The following is a 25335-nucleotide window of genomic DNA, read 5'->3' on the forward strand; positions in this document are numbered from 1 at the left end:
TAGGAGTTATTACTGTTGCCAAGGTAAAATTATATCTCTCTATATATGAAACACTTGTATGCCTAAAGAGTAGTATGTCAACTATGAATAATGCATTTTATCATAGTTTAAAATGCATTAGAGGGGGCTTCCCTGGTAGTGGCTCAGTGGTAAAGAATCTGCCTGCTAACGCAGGAGACACAGGTTTGATTTGTGATCTAGGAAGATCCCACGTACCACAGAGCGTTACTAAGCCCGTGCACCACAACTAAGCCTGTGCTCTAGAGCTTGGGAGCCACAACTACTGAGGCCCTGTGCTCCACAGCAAGAGAAACCACTGCAATGAAAAGCCTGCACACCACAGCTAGAGAGTAGCCATGGCTTGCCACACTGGAGAACAGTCCTTGCAACAGTGAAGATCAAGTATAGCCAAAAATAGATAAATAAAATATAATGCATCAGAAGAGCTTGCCTCTTAAAGAAATTAGTTATAAGCCTTTTGGTAAAATGAATAATTAGTAACTGACATTTAAATTTAGACCTGTGAGTACTGGATTTATTTACAAATCTTTGAAATATAACATATAAGGTATTCCTTTAAGTCTAAGTCCCAATAGTAATTTTTTAAAATTCCTAATTGTGTATTGAAAGCAGTAAGAGGTTTCACAACACCAAATAAACCAGTGTTGAGGTTTCCCCCAACATAAAGTTTAACAGCTCCAACTTCTTCAGAGTTTATCAAGATACAAAAGAACAAAGTAGAGGTTATCATTTTCGATGGTCAGTCTGACCCTTGCAGGCTGAGGGGGTGCGAGCACATGTAGACAGGGGCTTTGAGGGGCTGTGGCGCAAGAGTGACCATCCGCACTCTAGCTGATGAGACCCTAGCCTGGAGCAGGCTACAAGGGGACTGCAGGGCTCCTGCTCCAGCCAGAGCATTCCAACTGAAGTGTCCATGCTGATCCAAGGAAAAGCCGAGGTCCTTCCAAGGTGTCTGAGAGTGATGGCTGCAGGCTTCCACCCTGTCTTCTGGGCAGCCATGTAAGCATAAATACAAGCAAAGTACTATGGGATGTGGAATGACCTGAGACAGAGCAGATCAATGGTCACCCTATTGTGACCTTGCAGAGTGGATCGTGGGTGGTTCTACCCTGTTTCATGTCCAGGAAACAGACCACCGGTGGACTGGACTCAGGCCATTACTGCAGAACCTACACTAGGCATATGTCTCCCTTCTGTGTGTTCAAGTGTCCTCCTTACCTTGTATTTGTTAACTATTTTTTTAAATGCACTGAATTTGGGTTAAAGACGAACCACCAAAGTGGATCTCAACACAGATCTAAAGCCCGGGGGAGGAGCATCAGGCTCATCTGACACAGCCATTCCTGGATAACCTGTGTGCCTAAAATCCCTTCTCAGTGCTAAACAGTGGGTTGATTTTCTTTTTACAATTAAAAAAAAAATGAGTAGTATTGCATTAGAGTACCCAAAACTGCTTCATTGGAAACAAAAACTATTTACATTAAATAAAAATCCAGTTGCTGGCTGCATCTGCACATTCATAGCACGGTGAAGCAGGGTGATAGTGCAGAGGGCTTCTGGCACTCACACCGCAGGGATAGGAAGAAGGGGTAAGAGGGGAGGAGCAAAGAGTACAGCTCATTTCTGGTTCCAGAGCTGATTGGACAGCCAGTCCGGCTCCTTATAGAGCCCGTCCCCGCTGGTGGCACAGGTGGCCTGAATGTACCAGTGCCCGTGGCACAGAGTGTAGACCCAGGTTGTCTGTGATCTCGGCTGCATTCATGGCATTGGGGAGGTCCTATCTGTTAGCAAACACGAACAGAAAAGGCGTCCCAGGGTTCATCTTCTGCCAGCATCCTCATGTGAGCCTCGCAGGCCTCTCACACTGTCAACCACAAAGATAAGACTTTGTGTGTTCTAAAGGTAGTGGCACCATAGATGCCGGATCTTGTCCTGGCCACCCATGTCCCACGGAGTGAAGCTGATGTTCTTGTATTCCACCGTCTCCATGATGAAGCCTGTAGTGGGAATAGTGATCACAATTTCAGCCAACTTCACTTTGTACAGTGAGGGTCTTTCCCACAGCATCTAGGCCCACAGTGAGAATGCACATTTCTTTTTTGACAAAAAGGCCCTTGAAGAGGTTTGAAAAGATATTTCCTGGCGCAGCTGTCGCTCTGAGGCAGGCGTTGGTTTCACTCCCACACAATTCCAATAGTGATTTTACAAGACCGGAATAAACAAGGAAGGTCACCAAGAGTGTAAGGCGACTGGGCTGTAAAGTAGCTAGCAAGAATTTCTAACATCTCATGTGACCCATTCCTTAATACTAGTGCAGGCAGAAGAGTTCTTCATGGCCTCAGTCATAATCAGTTAATTCTGCACACTGTGTAGAATTAGAATATTAGAAAATGCTTTTAAAAATCGTCCCATAACAAAGTTTCCACTGGAATGAAAGCCACTAGCTTTAGCACTGCTGGAACCCAGAGGGTTTGCCAGCCAGTGTTCATATTTCAATTTCCAGCCTGGGGCTTTGAATTTTTTCTCTTTTTTATATTCTTTTCCATTATGGTTTATCCCAGGACGTTGAGCATAGTTCCCTGTGCTACACAGTAGGACCTGTTGTCCATCCATCCTTTTTTAAAAATTTTTATTTATTATAATTGGAGGCTAATTACTTTACAATGTTGTGGGTTTTGCCATACATTCTATATGAAATAGTTTGCATCTACTAACCCCAAACTCCCAATCTACCCCTCCACCGCCCTCCTCTCTCCCTTGGCAACCACAAGTCTGTTCTCTGTGTTTGTAAATTTGTTTCTACATCATAGATAGGTTCATCTGTGTCATATTTTAGATTCTATAAGTAAGTGATACCATATGGCATTTGTCTTTTCTTTCTGACTTACTTCACTTAGTGTGATCATCTATAGTTGCATCCATGTTGCTGCAAATGGCATTATTTCATTCTTTTTATGACTGAGTAATATTCTATTGTATATACGCACCACATCTCCATCTATTTATCTATCAATGGACATTTAGGTTGTTTCCATGTCTCGGTTATTGTAAACAGTGCTGCTATGAACATTGGGATGCACATAACTTTTTGAATTATAGCTTTGTCTGGAATGAACTGCTGGATCTTATCGTAAGTGGATCTTTAGTTTTCTGAGGAACCTCCACACTGTTTTCCACACTGCCTTCACCAACTTACATTCCCATCAACAGTGTAGAAGGGTTCCCTTTTCTCCACACCCTCTTCAGCATTTATTATTTGTAGACTTTTTAATAGTGGCTATTCTGACCTGTGTAAAGTGGTACTTCATTATAGTTCTGATGTGTATCTCTCTAATAATTAGCATTTTTTTATATGCTTATTGGCCATTTGTATGTCTCCTTTGGAGAAATGTCTGTTTAAGACTTCTGCCCAGTTTTTGATTGGATTGTTTGATTTTGTTGTTGAGCTCTTTGTATATCTTGGAAATTAAGACCTTGTTGGTTTCATCATTTGCAAATATTTTCTCTCATTCTGAAGGTTGTCTTTTCATCTTGCTTATGGTTTTCTTTGCTATGTTAAAGTTTGTAAATTTAATTAAGTCACATTTGTTTGTTATTATTTTTATTGCTTTGGGAACCTGACTTAAGAAAACATTGGTATGATTTATGTCAAGAGAATGCTTTGCCTATGTTATCTTCTAGGAGTTTTATGGTGTCTTAATATGGGAAATAGATGGGGAAACAGTGGAAACAGTGTCAGATTTTATTTTTCTGGGCTCCAAAATCACTGCAGATGGTGACTGCAGCCATGAAATTAAAAGACGCTTACTCCTTGGAAGGAAAGTTATGACCAACCTAGATAGCATATTCAAAAGCAGAGACATTACTTTGCCAACAAAGGTTCGTCTAGTCAAGGCTATGGTTTTTCCTGTGGTCATGTATGGGTGTGAGTGTTGGACTGTGAAGAAGGCTGAGTGCCAAAGAATTGATGCTTTTGAACTGTGGTGTTGGAGAAGGCTCTTGAGAGTCCCTTGGACTGACTGCAAGGAGATCCAACCAGTCCATTCTGAAGGAGATCAGCCCTGGGATTTCTTTGGAAGGAATGATGCTAAAGCTGAAACTCCAGAACTTTGGCCACCTCATGCGAAGAGTTGACTCATTGGAAAAGACTCTGATGCTGGGAAGGATTGGAGGCAGGAGGAGAAGGGGACGACAGAGGATGAGATGGCTGGGTGGCATCATTGACTCGATGGACATGAGTCTCAGTGAACTCCGGGAGTTGGTGATGGACAGGGAGGCCTGGTGTGCTGTGATTCATGGGGTCGCAAAGAGTAGGACATGACTGAGCGACTCATCTGATCTGATCTGAATGTTTAAATCTTTAAGCCATATTGAGTTTTTTTGTGTATGGTGTAAGGGTATGTTCCAACTTCATTGATACAGCTGTCCAACTTTCCCCACACCATGTGCTAGAAACTTTCTCCCATTGTATATGCTTGCTTGCTTTGTCAAAGAATAATTGACCACAGGTACGTGGGTTTATTTCTAGATTATTCTTTGCCATTTATCCATATGTCTGTTTTTGTGCCAGTTCCACACTGTTTTGATTACCGTAGCTTTGTATTACTGTCTGAAGTCTGGGAGGGTTACTGGTGCTTTGAATTTAAATGGTGCTTGGCAAATGTGTTTTTAACTTATATTTAATACATATAAATACTACTCAAGCTTCAGATGAGAGGGAAAGGAGTATGAAAAAAAATACAAATGGCTATTTGAGAGTAGGAATATCTCTTGTCTCACATTCTAAATTCTAAGTTGGGGAAGAGAGAAGTCATAAAAACAAAGGAGGATGACAGACCATATTCTCACATTTATTTGGAAAGCTATTCTCTTCATCTTGTCTTGGATTCTTTAAGGGAAGTAGGCAAAAAAGGAAGAAAAACAGAGAATATGAAAGAATCAATTAAGAGGTATTAAAGGAATTTCATGTAGCTACTGGCATATATTCAAAAAATTTGAAAAAAATATGAATTGTGCCCAAAGTCTTGTGGGTTTTGGCACTTACATTGAAATTAAGTTCTATCTATACCTGAGAATCAGATCTTTCAGGGAAAATTCAATTTCTGAAACTGAAATATTTTCACAAAATGGAGAAAAGAAAGATGCACCTCAAAGAGATCAAACTTGGAAATAAGCCTGATGTTATAAATTGAGATTCTTAAATCACAGACCATGCTTTTCTTTTCTTGACCCCATGTCTCTTACACATCTCTTATTACTGTTAACACTCTAGCCTTGACTTACAGCCAGCTCTTCTTAGTGGCTTATCTTAGTCTAATGAAATGAAGATTTGCCATGATTTTGATCTAGTTAAATAAGATCCAGTCTTAACCTACATGCTGCTGCTGCTGCTAAGTCACTTCAGTCGTGTTCAACTCTATGCAACCCCATAGATGGCAGCCCACCAGGCTCTCCTCTCCCTGGGATTCTCCAGGCAAGAACACTGGAGTGGGTTGCCATTTCCTTCTCCAATGCATGAAAGTGAAAAGTGAAAGTGAAGTTGCTCAGTCGTGTCTGACTCTTAGCGACCCCATGGACTGCAGCTTACCAGGCTCCTCCGTCCATGGGATTTTCCAGGCAAGAGTACTGGAGTGGAGTGCCATTGCCTTCTCCACTTAACCTACATAAGATGTGGTAAATGCACAATAATAAATTAGACATTTAAGTTATCTCAGTCTATTTTCAACTGAGTACTCTTTTAAGCTTAAATCAACCACTTTTATTTTCAAACATTTCAGTGGGTCCCTATTTCAAAAAACATAAAGAAAAAGACCTTCGAAAAACCTTTGAATGCCATCTCTGTATTTCTCTCCTTCCCTCCCCCCGACTCCAATATTGCTCACTCTGCTTCAGTCACATCAGTGTCTTTGGAAATTCTTCTACCATCCAGTTGCTCTCTTGACTCCTTCAAGTCTTAGCTCTAGTGTCATACTCTCAATCACCACTGTTTGAAAATGTAAATCTCCCTCCAAACCACACACCATGTGGTTCCCCTTATCTTGCTCTATTTCTTTTCTCCAGTTTATTCACACATTTGAATATACTATAAAATTTCTTATTTGTTATTATACTTATTGCTTATTTTCTATCCCTGACCCACTAGAATGTAAACTGTACAAGGACTTTTGTCATTTTAGTTCACTGATGTATCCCAAATGCTTAGAACACTGCCTGACATAGAATTATCCAATAAGTATTTTTGGAATAAAGGGAAGAATATGTTCAGTATTCATTATCATTTATTAAGTAGTATTGGAAAATAATGTGAAACTCAAACTTCATTATATCTGATTCTCTAAACATTAGGCCATATGTCCTTAAATAGATGTTCAAGTGAGACATTGAGAGGGAACGGAAAAAAATAAGCATAGGGATCAAATCATAATTCAGTTTTTTACCAGCTATGGCAAAGTAAATTTGTGTGAACTTTAGTTATCCCCTTTGTGAAATGACTGTGATGAAGACATTAAGTGAGCAACTAGATCAGTTCCTGGTGTAGTAGGCACGTGATAGATGTGTTTCTCCATTTTTTTCCCTCTAACTTTTCAGTAGACTACACATGGTAGGGGGAAAAAGGAGAAATCTAAGGCACCTGCAAAGATCTACAGTGTGTCCACAGACTCTCATCATAAGAAACTGCAGGAAATTGGGAGAAAGGTGAAAAGGCGGTTATCAGATCTTTTCTAGTCCTTCTTGAATGGAGGGCCTCGTCAATGGGGACACTGAGAACAAGGATAGACAAGACTGCCTCTTACTCATGGCTGTGGAGGGAGAAATCGGTGACCTAACGTGGACAAAATGGTGAATGAAAATGGCCATGCAGAGCCAAAGCAACCTGACCAAACATATTATCAAAGCAAAACAGTCACCGACCAGGTACTAAGTCAAAGGGTCAGAGAGGTAAAGGGGTCAAGAATAAGGCTTAATTGACATTTCTCCAAAAAGGACATACATATAACCAATAGGCACATGAACAGATGCTCATCATCACTAAATAACAAAAAATGCAAATCAAAACTACAATGAGGCATCACCTCACACAGGTCAGAACAGCCATCATTAAAATGTCTACAAACAACAAATGCTGAAGAGGGTGTGGAGAAAAGGAAACCCTTCTACACTCTTGGTGGGAATGTAAGTTGGTGCAGCCTGTATTGAAAATAGTATGGAAGCTCATAAAAACACTAAAAATAAAGTTTTCATATGATCTGGCAACCCCACTCCTAGGCATGCTGCTGCTACTGCTCAGTCACTTCAGTCGTGTCCGACCCTGTGCGACCCCATAGACTGCAGCCCACCGGCTCCCCCATCCCTGGGATTCTCCAGGCAAGAACACTGGAGTGGGTTGCCATTTCCTTCTCCAATGCATGAAAGTGAAAAGTGAAAGTGAAGTCGCTCAGTCGTGTCCGACTCCCAGCGACCCCATGGACTGCAGCCTACCAGGCTCCTCCGTCCGTGGGATTTACTCCTAGGCATAAACCCAGATAAAACTGTATTTCAAAAAGATAAGTATCTCCTGTGTTCATAGCAGCACTATTATTATAGCCAATACATGGAAACAATCTAAATCAACAGATGAATGGATAAATAAGATGTGGTACATATATACAATGAAATACTACTCAGCCATTAAAAACAATGAAATAATGCCATCCACAGCAACAAATGGCTACATTTGTTGCTACAGATGGATGGAGCTCAAGATTATTATACTAAGTGAAGTCAGTCAGAAAAAGAAAGACAAATACAATATGATATCACTTATATATGTGGAATCTAAAATACGACACAAACATATCTAGAAACAAAAAGGACTTACAGAACACAAAGAACAGACTTGTGGTTGCCAAGGGGAAGGAGATTTGGTATTAGCAGAGGCAAACTATTACATATAGGATGGATAAACAACAAGTCCTACTGTATAACATAGGAAACTATATTCAGTGTCCTGGGATAAATTATAATGGAGAAGAATATGAAAATATATATATATATATATGTATGTATAACTGAGTCACTTTGCTCTACATTGGAAATTAAACACATTGTAAGTCAACTATACTTAAATAAAAAAATTTAAAAAAGAATAAGAAGGTTGAGAGTGACTATAGGAAATATGGACTCAGTGAATGTCATTGCAAATGGCCATGTCCTGCAGCCAGATTGAGAGGCCTGGATGAATAAGGGCATGAGATGGCACAGTCCTTTAGAAAGTCCTGCACAGGATGGACAGCAACCTTTTTGACAGTCTAGGAATCTGTCTTCACTGATACTCATCTCACACTTCTAAATAAGGCTTTCATCTTCAGGAAACTAGAAAAAGGCAGGACTGACGAATAGCATTCCCCTTCCTCAGGTCAAAGGGAGTAGTACTTCATACTCTGAAGTCAGAAAGAAAATTAAAGTGAAAATATATTTTTAAAAAATAGAGTAAGTTTTAACAAATGCTCATGGACTCAATGAACAATCAATGGCAAGTCAGTAAACAAGTGGATCAGTAAATTGAGGGGGACAATTCGGAAAACTTTCCCCAATAAAACAATCTTTTATTGTACAAGAGAAGATATTGAAACCCAGAAAAGTAAATTGATTTCTCAAAGTCACACAATTATTACTGGCTACATTAAGACTAAACACTGATTTACAAAACAAAATTCCAGTTTCCATTGGAAGCTATTTTTTCAGTGACCAAAATACTCGTTTTGGCGTCTGATGCCTTTCAAGTTGGAAAGTGTTTCCATACAGAGTAAATAATCAGACTTTTGAAAGAGTAAAAACATTTCATTAGACTGTGGTGCAGTCTGTATATTTTTTCCTATTTTACTCTGTAGTCATCTTTCCTAGGGATTGAAATTCTTGCATCTCTCAGAGATGGTGTCATTTTTTTTTAGTTGTAATATACACATATTAAAGAAAATTAAAATTAAAAGCGTATATGTATGTGTACATGTACACTTTATATATATATAGTATATATAAAGTTATCAAATATATATATTCTTTAATTTTATTTGTATATTATTTAATTTTCCTCGAGTATATATACCGCGATACTTATATACCGCTACCACTTGAGGCATAATATCATTAATAGTTTTATAAATTATCTTACATTAGTCATTATTAGTGCTGATAAATAAAATTCAGTTTCGCTCTTGTTTACTGAGCTCCTGCTTTTTGACAGGCCCAATAACAGGTGTGGAGATTTCAGAAAATGAGGGGTTTTGGGTTTTTTTTTTTTTTTTTTAATAAATATTTTAGAGATTCTCCCATGTCTTTAATGAGCTTTTGAAACCTTCCATAATCTTATTCCTTATGTTAGCTACACAAAGTTACTTCTATGGAGAGTTAATACGTTTAATTTGTGTTGGCTTTCCTGACATTGTACTCAAACTCTAGAAGTTCAGACAGTTCAGGGCCTGATCATACCTAGAGATATTTGGCTCTAACCATTGCCCCAAAATAAAGACCTTATAAGGTTTGTGAATGCAGTATCTCATATATCCCATTACGGGTGATTCTTTTTTCAGAGTAAGCAAGGAATAAAAGACATTCTTAAAACTGTTCCTCATCCTCTTATTCCTTTTGAGATTTTCAAATAGGTGAAGTTTAGAATTATGACTGGCTACTTCATCTGAGTACATTACCCTTTGATGGAGAAATTCACCTATTCTGTTTCTATATAAAGTAAATCAGTTTTACAAACTGAGATCTTGTTGCCACTCAGAGTGTGGCTCTGAATTAGTCTCTGCTGGACTTCACCTGAGGGGGCTAGTTAGTTCTTTTAAAACATAATTATCTTACCACATTGCAAAGTATTTTGCTTCACGGATTACATGTTTTGAGAAGGTAAAATCGCCATTATCTATAAGAAACCTCTCTTATCAATAGATAAAAAGACTATCTACAGAGAGATATAAAACAGAATGTTTCTAAGTTCATACCATTGACAATAATAAACATTCTGTGAAAAAGAATAGAAAGCTCCAAATTTAAAAACAGTGACATCAACTATCTGATTCAATCAGAAACTGGAGGGAAGAAAAAATAATACAATTAGCATCAACACAAAATCCTGCCTATAATGGAGGTACAATCAAAATTTGTTAAACTGAATTGACAATTCATGGTTTAATTATCTGATAAGATGCTTGAGGATTGACACTGTTTAAGAGACAGATAAACTTTAGACACCAAAGGAGTGGAAAACCGTTTATGTTTTATTAATTTTGATTTAATATTAACTTTAAAATACTTTATTATAAAAATATTCAAAATTAAAAATTAAACAATAAAAATAAGATAAAACAATTTTAAAAAGATAAAAAGATTCCCTGTTGCCTCCTCTATCACTGCCCTTGCCCCCATGGTGAGATGCAGCCTACCCCCACCTCCCCAGTAGACATTCCAACACTTTGGTCTTAGACCCTGGAGCCCAGCGGGCTGGGGAGATGCTGTCCAAGTTCCGCTCCAATCCCCCATCCCCCGAAGGCTCCTCTCCGTCCTGGCCAATCTCCTCCTGGTAAGTGGGCTCCTGGGAGCATGGGAGCCTCTCCCCTCCCCAGGAACCCCTTGTCCCGCCTCTACTTTTCCTCTCTCCCGCCCTTACCTCTGTCTCTGCGGGGATTCCTCCCATCCCCCCCCCCCCCTTCCATCCCCCCAGGTGTCCGAGTTCACCCACCAGCGCTTAGGAGATGCCCTAGTTGTGAGCAGACGAACTCTGCATTCTCTTGCTCCGCCATCTTGGCTCCACCCCCTATGCTTACTCTTTCTTGCCTTTCCAGAGCCTAGACTGACACATTAAAGTAAAAGTTGAAAAAGACTCTGATGCTGGGAGGGATTGGGGGCAGGAGGAGAAGGGGACGACAGAGGATGAGATGGCTGGATGGCATCACTGACTCGATGGACGTGAGTTTGAGTGAACTCCGGGAGTTGGTGATGGACAGGGAGGCCTGGCGTGCTGCAATTCATGGGGTCGCAAAGAGTCAGATATGACTGAGCTACTGAACTGAAATGAACTGAAGACCTATCTAGCATTCAAAAGGATTTATGTACATTGCAGAGAAGAGAAGGACTTCCCTGGTGGCTCAGATGGTAAAGCGTCTGCCTACAGTGTGGGAGACCTGGGTTCGATCCCTGGGTCAGGAAGATCCTCTGGAGAAGGCAATGGCAACCCACTCCAGTACTCTTGCCTGGAAAATCCCATGGACAGAGGAGCCTGGTAGGCTGCAGTCCCGTGAGGTCACTAAGAGTCAGACATGACTGAACGACTTCACTTTCAGAGAAGAGAAAGCATTTATAATTAGATATTTTCTACAGTAAATGCTCAAAGAAAAAGGAGGAGAGGGAAATCTCTTTCCTCATATCTTTGTGTGTGTCCTTACAAAGACTGTGATGTAGAGGTAATCTGGGGTGGGTTGGCGGAGGGTACCACTGTGGACCTGTGTGAGCCAAAGTGAAGTGGTAACATAAAAATGAGTAGGCAGATGCTCTGAAGTAGACAGAAGACACCTGCTTCAATATTTATATTTATATCAATATCTGTAATTGAGAGTTCGTAGAGATAAGAGAGGGCTTTGGCTTCTCAGGTAGCGCTGGTGGTAAACAACTCGCCTGCCAAGGCAGGTAAACCTAAGAGATACAGTATTGATCCGTGGGTTGGGAAGATCCCCCAGAGAAGGGTATGGCAACCCACTCCAGTATTCTTGTCTGGAGAATCCCATGGACAGAGGAGCCTTGTGGGCTACACTCCATGGAGTTGGAAAGAGTCAAACACGACTGAAATGACTTAGCACATGCGTACACACACACACACAAAGATAAAAGAAACAGATGTGTGGCATGTAGCTAGACTACCTGAGTGAATCCACTATTTTTTACTGGATCCAGAACTTTCATCCAGAACTACAATTTTCCTGAGGCCTAACTGTCCAGGTTCCCCTGCATTCTCCTGCATATATGCCATTACAATAACCACCACGCTCTTCCTCCATACACACGCCATCACTAGGAGTAGCATGAGAGAGTCTGTTTCTTGGGTTAAAAGTGCTTGTTTAAAATATCCCTACCGTATATCACAGGGAATTCTACGCAATACTCTGTATTGCCATATGAGAGATGAATCTAAAATAAGTTATACATATGTATATATATAACTGACTCTCTTTGCTGTACAGAAAAAACTAACATAACATTGTAAATCAACTATACGCCAATCAAAAATTTTTTTAAAACATGATAGATTTTTTTCCTGAGGAACTATGCTTGGATTCTTGTGTGCAGAACACTCTATTATCTGGATATAATTCACTCCTCTTAGGAAGACTTGACATCTGACGCATGTGTAAGTCATTCTATGAATTCAGTCAGTCAGACAACTCTAGCCAAGGGTCCACAAGGCTTTGTGGATATGTAAATTAATGCCCTCAAGTGAATGGAGGATCATAAATACTGGAGCTCTAGTTTGTGAAAGGCAAACCTTTGGTTTCCTTGAATGTAACAACTCTCCCTTGGCAAGAATCTAACAGAATTTTGTGCAAAATATTTGCAGAGCAAGATATGCACCTGTTCGTTCATTGTTTTGCTCATTCATTAAGCCAATTAACAGTTAAAGGTCCAAGAAGGGTTCTGTGAATGGGAGACACAACAGACCAGGGCACTGTGTCAAGTTGGTTACATTTCAGCTGGAGACCACAGAGCCCAGAAGCATATGAAGATACCATATCAGGGGCACAGTTGAGGGATATGTAAAGCACAAAGAGTTGGTACTACAGTGAGTTTAAATAGGTGGTCAGGAGGATCAGATATATTTTATTATCATTCTGGTATTTCTGTTATATCTGCCTTGTATTATAATTTGGTGAGAGTGGATTGTTTTTTTTAAAAATGGCTAAAGATGTAAAGTTTTCTAGTGATTCTTAGAGGTAATGGTTTGGGGTCCTTGGAATTAGAAGCTTGATAAAGTAATTGCTCCCCTCACTGGCTTTCCAGAGTTCTGAGCTTCAGGATTCCTATTCCTGCTCCTGAGTTTGTGTGGTGAGCCCTGGGGACTCTTGTCCAGGATCCTTGTTGACAAGACACAGCTTATTTAGGCTCATACTCGCTCTGGGGAAAGACATGCTGGGCTTCTCAGGCTTCTCATTCTATCTCACTCCACATCCAGGGACTAATTCACTCTGCCACCTGGCAATGAGGGCTCTAACAAAACGGATCTTGTATGCTGAGGGCACCTGCAAAGTTAAGCCCAATTGCATTGTTTGGAATGTGTAGATGGCTAGAGCAAGAGTGTGTATTCTTCATATTAAAATGAACTCACAGAATCACTGGAAATTACCAAAAAGCACTCAAGTAAAGTGATGAATATTAAATTGAGGAGTGCTCAGCCCCCAAATAAGAGTACAGGCAGTGATATACAAGCTCTACTCCCCACCCCCCCAAAATAAATCTATGTTGAACCATGCTAAAGAGGAAGTCTTCCATGACATCAAGTAATGAGGAGAGGTTAGGAATTATTCGGTGAAAACAGATATTCTCTATCAAGAGAAATGGGCTTGACGTGTACTTGGACCCGATTCATTCAAACTACTATAGTAGTTGGAGTGCTAACATCTCTTGCTCTTCACAGACTCTGAGGAGGTTCTCTTCTGAGACAGGTGGGTCTTTCTGTGTATATGTAAGGATGAGGGGAAGGTGAGGGCGGTGGCAACTGTAGGCTTCTGAGCACACAGCACAGAATATCACGGTCAGAGGCAGACCAAGAAGCAGTGGATGACTGGGAAGGCATGTGGAGTTAGAAGATAAGAGTTGAGACTCGAATGTCTTTTCCTGGATTGTTTGATGGGCACCTTACCAAGACACAGTGAGCCTTAGTTATTTCATCCACACAGTCCATATAGGGTTCAGTTCAGTTCAGTTGCTCAGTCGTATCTGACTCTTTGCGACCCCATAAACCACAGCACGCCAGGCCGCCCTGTCCATCGCCAACTGCCGGAGTCTACCCAAACCCATGTCTATTGTGTTGGTAATCCTATCCAACCATCTCATCCTCTGTTGTCCCCTTCTCCTCCTGCCTTCAATCTTTCCCAGCATCAGGGTCTTTTCAAATGAGTCGGCTCTTCACATCAGGTGGCCAAAGTATTGGAGCTTCAGCTTCAGCATCAGTCCTTCCAATGAACACCCAGGACTGATATGCTTTAGGATTGACTAGTTGGATCTCCTTACAGTCCAAGGGTCTCTCAAGAGTCTTCTCCAATACCACAGTTCAAAAGCATCAATTCTTCAGTGCTCAGCTTTCTTTATAGTCCAGCTCTCACATCCATACATGACCACTGGAAAAACCATAGCCTTGACTAGACTGACCTTTGTTGACAAAGTAATGTCTCTGCTTTTTAATATGCTGTCTAGGTTGGTCATAACTTTCCTTCCAAGGAGTAAGCATCTTTTAATTTCAGGGCTGCAGTCACCATCTGCATTTTGGAGCCCCCCAAAATAAAGTCAGCCACTGTTTCCACTGTTTCCCCATCTATTTGCCATGAAGTGATGGGACCGGATGCCATGATCTTTGTTTTCTGAATGGTGAGCTTTAAGCCAACTTTTTCACTCTCCTCTTTCGCCTTCATTAAGAGGCTTTTTAGTTCCTCTTCACTTTCTGCCATAAGGGTGGTGTCATCTGCATATCTGAGGTTATTGATATTTCTCCCGACAATCTTGATTCCAGCTTGTGCTTCCTCCAGCCCAGCATTTCTCACGATGTACTCTGCATATAAGTTAAATAAGCAGGGTGATGTACTCCTTTTCCTATTTGGAACCAGTCATTGTTCCATGTCCAGTTCTAACTGTTGCTTCCTGACCTGCATACAGGTTTCTCAAGAGGCAGGTCAGATGGTCTGGTATTCCCATCTCTTTCAGAATTTTCCACAGTTTATTGTGATCCACACAGTCAAAGGCTTTGCCATAGTCAATAAAGCAGAAATAGACATTTTTCTGGAACTCTCTTGCTTTTTTGATGATCCAGCAGATGTTGGCAATTTGATAGACTAATTATCTAGAAAAGTGGATTAATCAAGATTACATTCTGAGGTGTACAAGACATTATACTAGGGTATAAGGAGAAACTAGAACTTCTATTCACATGTATCTTTATCTTAGTCTCTTTTAAATTGTCTATTTTGCCTATATGTCTATTGTCTCTATTAAATTTGTCTATTAATGCACACTGTCAAAGACTAGTACATGTGCTCAGTAGATCAGTCATGTCTGACTCTTTGTGATCCCAGGGACTGTAGCCCATCAGGCTCCTCAGTCCATGGGATTTCCCAGGCAAGAATACTGGAGTGGGTGCCATTTCCTTCTCCAGGGGATCTTCCCAACCCAGGGGTATAATTCACATGCTCTGCATCTCTTTTCATTGGCAGGTGGATTTTTTTTACCACTGAGCCACCTGGGAAGCCCCCATAGTAGTACATAGATAAGTTTAAAGTTACATGGCCAAACTTGCATGAAGGCTGATGATTTAGAATGCTGAGAGTCAGAAGAACTTGGAGTTAGAAAAGGGAGAATCTTCACTCAGCCACTTTCTAGTTGCCTGACCCTAGGCAGTTTCCTTAGTTTTTCTGAGCCTAACTTCCAATCTACGTATTACCAGGATAATAATAGCACTTACATCATAAGATTGTTGTGAGGATTAAATGAGTGCTTAGCAAGTGGCAAGAATGTGTGGCAAGAAATGTGTGAAATAGATAATAGCTCATATTACTCACCAACAAAATGGAGATAATTTCTTTCTTGCAAAATTGTTGTGAAATTTAATGACATGGTATATTTGAAAGTGCTCTGTAAAGCTTAAATTCTAGGTAACTGTAAAGTAATGTTTTCAATGCTTATTGAATGCTGGAGTTGTAATTCTTTCAATTGCCAGAGTCTGGGGCCATATCAGTTTAATCCTTTTATGGAATATCTGAATTTTCTTCATATCTTGGAGTTATCACAGGGAAGCCTGGGAGAAGTTACTCATGGGACTGGTACCCTGAGATTTCTCTCTATAAACAGAGAATTTGAGCATTACTTAACCTCAGATATGCAGATGACACCACCTTTTTGGAAGAAAGCAAAGAGGAACTAAAGAGCCTCTTGATGAAAGTGAAAGCAGAGAGTGAAAAACCTGGCTTAAAACTCAACATCCAAAAAATGAAGATCATGGCATCCAGTCCCATCACTTCATGACAACTAGATGGGGAAACAATGGAAAAAGTGCCAAATTTTATTTTCTTGGGCTTCAAAATCACTGCAGATGGTGACTGCAGCCATGAAATTAAAAGACCCTTGCTCCTTGGAAGAAAAGTTATGACCAACCTAGATAGCATATTAAAAAGCAGAGTCATTACATTGCCAACAAAGGTCCATCTGGTCAAGGCTATGATTTTTCCAGTGGTCATGTATGGATGCGAGAGTTGGGCTGTGAAGAAAGCTCAGCGCCAAAAACTTGATGGTTTTGAACTGTGGTGTTGGAGAAGACTCTTGAGAGTCCCTTGGACAGCAAGGAGATCCAGCCCATCCATCCTAAAGGAAATCGGTCCTGAATATTCATTGGAAGGACTGATGTTGAAGCTGTAACTCCAATACTTTGGCCACCTGATGGGAAGAACTGACTCATTGGAAAAGACCCTGATGCTGGGACAGATTGGAGGCAGGAGGAGAAGGGGACAACAGAGGATAAGATGGTTGGATGGCATCACTGATTCAATGGACGTGAGTTTGAGCAAGCTCCAGGAGTTGGTGATGGACAGGGAAGCCTGGCATGCTGCAGTCCATGGGGTTGCAAAGAGTCAGACATGACTGAGCCACTGAACTGAACTGAACTAGGTGGCTGGGTGTGGCCTCTCGAAAGCCATTCTTCTATGTCCACCCTTTAAATGTTAGAATTTTGTAGATAAGATCAATATGGCCCTAGTATCCCACAAAGTTCTTATCTCTTAAAAATTAGGGTAAGAATTTGAGATGCTTTGTTCATATAAAGCAGTGCTTTGGAAAACACAAGATTTATGTATTTAATAAAATCTATAGAATCCTAGGCATCACTGCCAAAGAGGATTTAGGAAACAGTTAGCTCCTTGAGTAAGCTATTTAAAATGAAGAAAGCACAAGCAACTTAACTCCCACTTTTTGGGGGGATAGTTAACGATTTATAATTGAAACCATTGCTGTTTTAGCTCTAATAATATCATATCACACTGGTTGGCAGAGCAATGAACAAAATTGGACATTTATTTTGGCTTTCTCCATTGAATTACCTTTTAATTTCTTTCAGTGACCCAAAGGAAAGGTAACAAAATGAGATTCAAGAATCTGTGAGCTGGATGGCAGATGGAGACCCATTGCCTCTCTAAGTCCTGTGCTACATGTGGTAGAAGGAGGCCTGGCTGAGCGATGGCACCACAGCTGCCATTTTACAGTCGTGAAGATAATGCAAAGCCTCACTGGGACCAAACTCCTATGGGTTAATAATGTGGAGCTTTACCTGGCCCAGTGTTCCTGGAAAACAATGATGGGCAATAATCCTCCCCGGTTTGTGTTTTAGGAGACAGGTGGCTGCAGAAGGCCCTCCGCCCTATGTGACTCGGACGGGGCTCATGGGTGGCTCCTGTGCGTACCCATGGCAAGGCAGACAAAAGTTCCCCAAGTTCTGATTCTCTAACTCATGAATGATTAGCTGAATCGTTGGTCCCCACTAACCAATCTGAAAACTGTCCACTAACTTAACTCATTTAAATTTTATCAGGCTTCTTTCCCTCCCCCAGGCGGCAGAAGCTTGTCTCTTCCATAAGCTTAAGTTAGCTTAAGCAAGCACTAAAATGCAGAATATCTCCCCCTTAAAGGCCCTTTCCTGTTTGAAGTACCTGTTCACATCACCTACTCATTCCACTCCTGCATACACAGTTCTCTTTAAACTTCATTGTATGACTAGTGACTAGTGAAGTCACTCAGTCGTGTCCGACTCTTTGCGACCCCATGGACTGTAGCCTACCAGGTTCCTCTGTCCATGGGATTTTCCAGGCAAGAGTACTGGAGTGGGGTGCCATTTCCTTCTCCAGGGGATCTTCCCAACACAGGGATCAAACCCGGGTCTCCCGCATTGTAAGCAGATGCTTTTACCATCTGAGCCACCAGGGAAGACTAAACTTCATTAGTCTTTCTTAAAAGAGACAAAAGCCTTTTCTACCTGAACTTTGAGACATTTGTACACATTATGCCTTCTCCCTACTACAATGGCATCTGGTCCCATCACTTTATGGCAAATAGATGAGGAAACAGTGGAAATAGTGACAGATTTTATTTTGGGGGGCTCCAAAATCACTGCAGATGGTGACTGCAGCCATGAAATTAAAAGACTCTTGCTCCTTGGGAGAAAAGTTATGATCAACCTAGACAGCATATTAAAAAGCAGAGACATTACTTTACCAACAAAGGTTCATCTAGTCAAGGCTATGGTTTTTCCAGTAGTTATGTATGGATGTGAGAGTTGGACTATAAAAAAAGCTGAGCACCGAAGAATTGATGCTTTTAAACTGTGGTATTGGAGAAGACTCCTGAGAGTCCCTTGGACAGCAAGGAGATCCAGCCCATCCATCCTAAAGGAAATCGGTCCTGAATATTCATTGGAAGGACTGATGTTGAAGCTGAAACTCCAATACTTTGGCCATCTGATGGGAAGAACTAACTCGTTGGAAAAGACCTTGATGCTGGGACAGATTGGAGGCAGGAGGAGAAGGGGACGACAGAGGATGAGATGGTTAGATGGCATCACCAACTTAATGGACATGAGTTTGGGTAACCTCCAGGAGCTGGTGATGGATAGGGAGGCCTGGCGTGCTGCAGTCCATGGGGTCACAAAGAGTCGGACACGACTGAGCAGCTGAACTGAACTGAACTGAACTACAATGGACACCCTCGCACTGTTGTAATAGTCCCCCAACTCCATTGCAATTGTCTCTCTACCCCTATTGCAATGATCCTTATAAATAGTTTTTCCATATGTGCTTTTTATTTGACAGGAGAAAACTAGACTTTCTCTTCTACCTCTAGTCTTTTCTGTTAAATGTGCTTTTTCTTATTTTCATCTAATAAATGAATATATATATGTATCTAGATATATAAATTATAGCTATGTATATTGAGTTCATTCTTAGTGCTACCGATTAAGACAACAAAGTCTTTCTCTCATGCCTATTGGAATGGTTGAGAGACAGATAAGAAAAAACAAACATTAAATGATATGAAGTGTTTTGGAGATAGGTAAGTGAGAGAATGTCTTGCTTGGGGATGAGTCAAAATTGTATCTATGGTGTGTGTGTGTGTGCTCAGTCATGTCTGACTTTTTGTGATCCCGTGGACTGTAGCCCACCAGGCTCCTTTATCCATGGGATTTCCCAACCAGGAATACTGGAGTGGGTTGCCATTTCCTACTCTAGGGGATCTTCCTGACCCAGAAATCAAATTCATGTCCCTTGTGTCTCCTGCTTGGCAGACAGATTCTTTACCGCTGTGCCACTAGGGAAGCCCTTTATATCTGCGGTTGTCAGATAAAATTTCACATATACAAGTAGTCCTAAGAGAAATGAGAAAAAGGGCTAACAAGCAAAGATCCTGAGATGAGCTGACTAACATTTTAAAAGAACTACTCTGGGTTCTAAGTGGTGAACAGGCTGGGGAGAGGGCGATGATAGAAGCATGGAGAACATAGGAATCTATGGCAAAAATACCTGCATTAGAAGCTGGTGGACTGAACAAAGGTGGTGATGACCATGGTTTGGGAAGGCAAGATATGAGGGACTGGAATCAAAACTTGAATTTGGAGCATGTTATGTTTTAATGTTTATTACTCATAAATGGAGAGTTCTAGTTGAAAATTATATATTGAATATATCAGGAGAGAGATCTTTACGAGTCGAGTTCAGGAGAGAGATCTTTACAGATCTTGATATCTATGAAAGGAATATTATTAATTTAAATAATTAAGACAATCATTTAAGTCAAATGATTATTTTACTATTTAGTGTATTTAAGTCAAATATACTCATTTAGCTGTATTTACTCCATCTATCTACTTTGCCTAATATGCTAATTATGTTTTTGCCTCAGGCCTTTGTCCTTTGGAACAACAGACTGGTTCCAAATAGGAAAAGGAGTATGCCAAGGCTGTATATTGTCACCCTGCGTATTTAACTTATATACAGAGTATATCATGAGAAATGCTGGGCTGGAAGAAGCACAAGCTGGAATCAAGATTGCCTGGAGAAATATCAATAACCTCAGATATGCAGATGACACCACGCTTATGGCAGAAAATGAAGAGGAACTAAAAAGCCTCTTGATGAAAGTGAAAGAGGAGAGTGAAAAAGTTGGCTTAAAGCTCAACATTCAGAAAACAAAGATCCTGGCATCTGGTCCCATCACTTCATGGGAAATAGATGGGAAAACAGTGGAAACAGTGTCAGCCTTTATTTTTGGGAGCTCCAAAATCACTGCAGATGGTGATTGCAGCCATGAAATTAAAAGATGCTTACCCCTTGGAAGGAAAGTTATGACCAACCTAGATAGCATATTGAAAAGCAGAGATATTACCTTGCCAACAAAGTCCATCTAGTCAAGGCTATGGTTTTTCCAGTAGTCATGTATGGATGTGAGACTTGGACTGTGAAGAAAGCTGAGTGCTGAAGAATTGATGCTTTTGAACTGTGGTGTTGGACTCTTGAGAGTCGTTTGGACTGCAAGGAGATCCAACGAGTCCATCCTAAAGGAAATCAGTCCTGGGTATTCAGTGGAAGGACTGATGCTAAAGCTGAAACTCCAGTACTTTGACCACCTCATGCGGAGAGTTGACTCATTGCAAAAGACTCTGATGCTAGGAGGGCTTGGGGGCAAGAGGAGAAGTGGACGACAGAGGATGAGATGGCTGGGTGGCATCACCGACTCGATGGACATAAGTTTGAGTGAACTCCGGGAGTTGGTGATGGACAGGGAGGCCTGGTGTGCTGCGATTCATGGGGTCGCAAAGAGTCGGACACGACTGAGCAACTGAACTGAACTGAACTTTGTCCTTTCTTTCCTCTGTCTACCAGGGTTACTCAAAATGCAACAAGATAAAAAGCCAGAGATAATGAGCCAGAGTGCAAACTGACACACTGCTTTCTTCATCAAGAATGTCTTTCAATATGAAAGAAAAATGTTAGCAGGACTGAACAGCATTTCGTAATGAAATTGGTTTGTATTCTAGGATATTCTCCTTATCTTACCATCAATCAGAAATAGACATTTCATGCACCATGCTGTTCTAGACGACTGAAGTACCCCCAAATAACTACTCCATGGCTCCTCATTTGTTCCAGGCCCTGGAACAAATGTCACTTCCTCAGAGAAGCCCTCTTTTCTAAAATGCTGCTTCTCTCACTGTCCCCTTTTTCCTTGCTTCAGTTCCTATGTAGCATTTATCGTTATTTTACTTTATATCATGTAATTATTTGTTTAGATTGTGTCCCCCCTACAAAGCAAACTCAAGTAGGACATGAGCTTTGTTTTATTCAGTTGTATCTCCTGTACCTAGGCAATTACCTGGCTGGCACATACAAGGTTACATAAAAAGGAAAATGAATGAACAGGAATATAATAAACACATCAATATCCTATGTTTTGTATTTGTATAATAAATCATTGCACTTCTTTTTTAATGTTCATTTTCCTTATTTTAGGTATATTCCTTTTAAACAATATTGTTGGGGAGGGGAAATTTTCCCCTTCTACTCCCCTTGAGTTCTTGTGGCTGGATTAGCCATAAAATTGACACAAGACAGATTAGCAGCAGAAAAAAAAACTTCTCATTTTTTAAAACTGATTTTTATTGGCGTATAGTGGCTTTACAATGCTGTTTCAGTTTCTGCTGTTTAGCAAAGGGAATCAGCCTTACATATACATATATCCCCTCTTTTTTGGATTTCTTTTCCACTTAGTCGTCACAGAGCACTGAGTGGAGTTCACTGTGCTGTACAGCAGGTTCTCAGTTATCTATGTGATACACAGTATTATATATGTATATATGTCAGCCCCACTCTCGCAATTCATCATACCCCCTTTTCCTGCCTTGGTCACCATAACTTTGTTCTCTACATCTGTGTCTCTGTTTCTGCTTTGCATATTAGTTCATTGCTAACATTCTTCTAGATTCGACAAACAAGCGATATTATACAATATCTGTTTTTCTCTTTCTGACTTACTTCACTCTGTATGACAATCTCTAGGTCCATCCACATCTCTGCAAATGGCATTATTTCATTACTTTATATGGCTGAGTAATATTCTATTGTATATACGAACCACATCTTCTTTATCTATCCTCTGTTGAAGGACATTTAGATTGCTTCGGTGTCTTGGCTATTTTAATTAGTGCTGCCAAGAATATCGCAGGGCATGCATCTTTTCAAATTATTGTTTTCTCCGGATAGATGGCTAGGTGTGGGATTGCTGGATCATACAGTAACTCTAATCTTAGTTTTTTCAGGAACTCCCACACTATTCTCCATAGTGGCTGTACCAATTTATATTTCTACCAATAGTGAAGGAGGGTTCCCTTTTCTTCACACCCTCTCCAGCATGTATTGTTTGTAGATTTTTTGATGACGGTCATTCTGACTGATGTGAGGTGATACCTCATTCTAGTTTTGGTTTGCATTTCTCTAATAATGAGCGATATTGAGCATCTTTTCATGTGTTTGTTGGCCGTCTGTATGTCTTCTTGGGAGAAATGTCTGTTTATGTCTTTGGCCCATTTGACTCCAGCCAGAAAGGGATAAGGCAGCCACAACTGGGGAGCCCATACTCACTCTGATGGGATCCCCCTCTAGTGCCCTCAGAGGCAGGGGCTGGCAGGAAGCTGAGTCAGATTGGAGTGCGCTCGCTCTAGTGGGAGTCTCTCCTAGTGCCTGCAGAGGCAAGGGCTGGCATATGGGGACAGAGTCCATGATGGCGGCCCCACCTCTTGCATGCCTTTCAACAGTGGTGCCTTATTCCCAAGGCAGATCTGCTTCCTCCAGGATCATTCCCGGCTAGGGAGCTCCTCACTTCTGTCCCTTCAGGCCATCTCTGTGAAACCAACAGCAGTCCTCTCCCTGGTCCACTCTCCCACACTTTAGCATCCTGCTCCCTCCACCATGGGCAAGACACTTAACTCAGCCTGGGGTGCCCAGTGCCAACTCCCTAGGAGGCTTTAGCAAAGGTGGTGCGTGGGTCCCTGGAGCTTGTGTGGGCCAGAGAGGACTTGGCTTGAGGGGCAGGTGGGCCCTCTCAGATGAGCACCCCCCCCAGTGCCCACAGAGGCAGGGGCCTGTGGGTGGGGATGGGGGTTACAATGGCCGTCCCACCCCTTCCATGCCACTCAATAGCAGCGCCTTTATTCTGGGTGACCAAGGTTTCACCCAGAAACTTTCCTGGTCATGGAGCTCCTTACTCCTGTCCCTTCAGTCTGTCTCTTCACATCCAACAGCTGTCCTCTCCCAGGGTTCACTGTCCAAACCCCATTTTCCAGCACGCAGCCCCTCTCTGTACCAGGAGACACATGGCTCAGGCTGGGGTGCATGGGGCTGCAGCATGGACTGTGAGCACAGATCTTACTCTGTCCTGCCCTCCACTGACCAGTTGCTGCATTCCCCTCTGACCCCCTAAAGCTCCCTCTCTGTCCCAGCTGATTTTCCCACTGTGAGGGGGCTTCTCTGAGTGCAGGAAGCTCTCCTCACCTTCAGCTCCCCTCAGGGGTGCTGGTCCCTTCTCATTTCCTCTTTTTGTTTTTCTTCCTTTTGTCCTACCTGGTTGTGTGAGGATTTTTCTTGTCCTTTTAGGTGTCCAAGGTCCTCCAATAGTATTCAGCAGATACTCTGTGAGATTTGTTCCACTTGTAGATGTATTCTTGATGTATTTGTGAAGAGAGGTGAATTTCATGTCCTCTGATTTCGCCATCTTGACTCTAGAAATAAATTTTAATTCATGTACCTAAGAGGTCCCATAGAAATATGACCACAGGGGCTTTCCTGGTAGTTCAGTGGATAAGAATCCACCTGCCAATGCAGGAGACATGAGTTTGAACCCTGATCCAGGAAGATCCCAAATGCCAGGGAACAACTAAGCTCCTGCACCCTCCATTGAACCTGTGCTCTAGAGCTCAGGAGCCACAACTACTGAGTCCCTAGAGCCCATGCTCTGCAACAAGAGAAGCCACTGCAGTGATAAGCCTGTGCACCACAACCAAAGAGTAGTCACCACTCACTGCAACAGAGAAAAAGCCCTTGCAGCAACAAAGACTCAGGACAGCCAAAAATAAATAAAAATAAATTTAAAGAAAAAAGAAATAGGACCTCAGAAGTGACCAAAGTAGGCAATTTTATATTTTTTTAAACAAAGAAATAATACATGTGTGAGGAATTGATAGGACAAAGAAAGTTAGGGTTTGGGTGCTCAATTAGTGAAGAGTCTAAACAGAGTTTGGATTTGGGGTAGTAACTTGAAGTAACAAGGTTTGTTTATTCAGGCTTCTCAGCCTGAACTTCCTAACTTTAGTGATAAATGTGTCCTACCTCCTGAAGCAGGGAGCATATCTTTCACTTGGGAGATTTGCTTTACAGGGAAACAGAAAGGAGGGTCAGTGTCCCCCTTGTTTTGACCACTTCTTAAGTAAGTTTTATTCAGAATAATCAATGTGCCATTGAGGAACATTTTGGTGTGACCTCCTCTGGGCCCCAGCAATATATATTAGGGATTTGGGGTTGTTTTGTCTTAAATCAATCTGAAGTTTTTTCTCTTTAATTGGGGATTGTAATCCACTTACAGTTTCAAACATATTGATATGCTTAACATATCAAATATCATACTTTCTTTCATTTTAAACATTTCTATTCTCTTCTTGCATTTTCCTATTTGGCTCTACGAACTGTGTGTGAAAAGTTATCTTCCCCCTAAGTGTTCTGTACTTTTTTTAATTCTTACATAAGGGAATGAAAGACTAACCTGATTTCTCCCAGCCTCCCTATCATTTATTATTATTAATTGTTAACTTTTTCTTTTCCTATGCCCTCTCCTAACCACCTTTGGTTTTCAATATATATTTTTTTCACCTCCATATAATCTTTCTATTCTAAAGTTGACTTCACAAATACTTATGATAAAACCATATGTATACAATGAACTAACACTTTCACTAGAAGTTAGAATTTCCTTCTCAATCAGGCAGAAAATCCA

At 41.1% G+C, this 25335-nt stretch overlaps 1 pseudogene; it reads right to left on the reverse strand.

Moving 5' to 3' along the window:
- Window positions 1–1638: 1638 nt before the first annotated feature.
- LOC147356747 (ADP-ribosylation factor 1 pseudogene) lies at window positions 1639–24060 on the reverse strand (annotated as a pseudogene).
- Between the last annotated feature and the right edge of the window lie 1275 nt (window positions 24061–25335).

This window comes from Bos grunniens, chromosome 16 (genome assembly GCF_055505025.1).
Source record: "Bos grunniens cultivar Pamir isolate PY7600 chromosome 16, Bosgru_T2T1.0, whole genome shotgun sequence".
In the NCBI taxonomy this organism is placed as follows: Eukaryota; Metazoa; Chordata; class Mammalia; order Artiodactyla; family Bovidae; genus Bos; species Bos grunniens.